We start from the raw sequence: 1,418 nt of genomic DNA, 5'->3' as shown, positions 1-1,418 counted from the left end.
ACTCTGAGTTTGGATTGCCTGGTGAGAGGACGTCCGTCGGCTGGAAGCGGGAAAGATTGGAAGCCATTGTTGTGAGAGAGACATAGCTTTTTAGAGGGACTGAAAGCCATTTTTGACGGTAGGGCATAGCATTATAGAAAAGAAGATACCAAGAATCATCAAAAGAAGATTGTGAAATTGGTTAGTTTTGTTATACCTAAAAATATATACATGTGTAAAATATATATTAATTTAATTAAGTGTTAATAGTAAAAATGTCTGTTTCTGATTCCCTAGAAATCCGCCCTGAGATTAAGAGTTTTTTATATTATAAAATTTAAATAAAATTCTATTATCTATTTAATATTAAAGTTTTTAAATTTGAACCCAAGCTATTTCTTTTAATAATAATTGTCGCCCAACAGGTGTGGCCTAATTCTTTACAAATTAGGTCACGGCAATCAGAACACAACCTTTAGTAGGGTTATTTTTGAATAAGTTTGTATACATTTTTTATAGCTTAAGTAGTTAATGTTAATGATGGAGGATAATGTTAAGACCACTGATTGTAGAGATCCTAAAGAGGTGATTCTTGGAAAATTGAATGATATGGTGGTAGTATTAAATGAAAATGATGAAGATAATGTTGTCCAAAACATTAGAGGTAGGAATGACTTACCGGTAGTAAATAGTGTCCATGAAAATAAATTAGTGGGAGAAAATTCAAAGGTTGAAAATAATGATAATTTTGATAATAAAGCCATGTTTCAACAATTAATGATGGTTTTAGCCAATATGGCAGATGATATAAACAAAATGAAGGGTGATATAAACAAAGTAACGGGTGATTTAAATACAGTAAAGGGTGATATAAACAAAGTGGGACAAAAGTTAGGGGATCGAATGGAAGCAATAAACATGGAGTTGCGTGAAGATAACAGGGTAAGATTAACAGAATTTGAAAATAAAGTAGATAAAAAAATTGAAGAAGTTGAAACAAATTTAACCGTAAAATTGACAGAACAAAACATTGAACTATATAAAAAAATTGATTGTAGTATTATCACTTGAATTTACTTGCTGTAATTCATGATGTAAATGTTTTATTTATAATTGCTGTTGTCTTCTATTTCTTCTTACATTATTCTGTTTCTATAATTATGGTAGAGTAACAACTAAAGTTGAAAAATTTCAATCCACCCATTCAGCATAGCAGTAATTCAAACAGACTTCGGAAGGATACATACTGCCATCTTAAATATCTTGAACGATGCTTCTTTCCACCATCTTTGACTGATAACATTGGTTAGCTTGCTTTTTGATTTAAAATAACAAATAAACAATACTGCAACAATATACATAAAATAAAAATGTACCTAAACTCATTTATCTATAAATATAAACTATTTATTAAAAAAGAGGATATTACAATATATATA

At 29.3% G+C, this 1,418-nt stretch overlaps 1 protein-coding gene across 1 annotated transcript in view; it reads left to right on the top strand.

Annotated features, from left to right (window-relative positions):
* LOC106677457 (tRNA (guanine(10)-N2)-methyltransferase homolog) overlaps nucleotides 1-1,418 on the top strand; it is a 14,176-nt gene that overhangs the window by 5,547 nt on the left and 7,211 nt on the right. The window lies entirely within an intron of this gene.

Source organism: Halyomorpha halys, unplaced genomic scaffold (genome assembly GCF_000696795.3).
Source record: "Halyomorpha halys isolate HHAL.00 unplaced genomic scaffold, Hhal_1.1 Scaffold100.1, whole genome shotgun sequence".
NCBI lineage: Eukaryota > Metazoa > Arthropoda > Insecta > Hemiptera > Pentatomidae > Halyomorpha > Halyomorpha halys.
The sequence above is the reverse complement of the archived record's forward strand: the minus strand, read 5'-3'. Positions and strand labels throughout refer to the sequence as shown.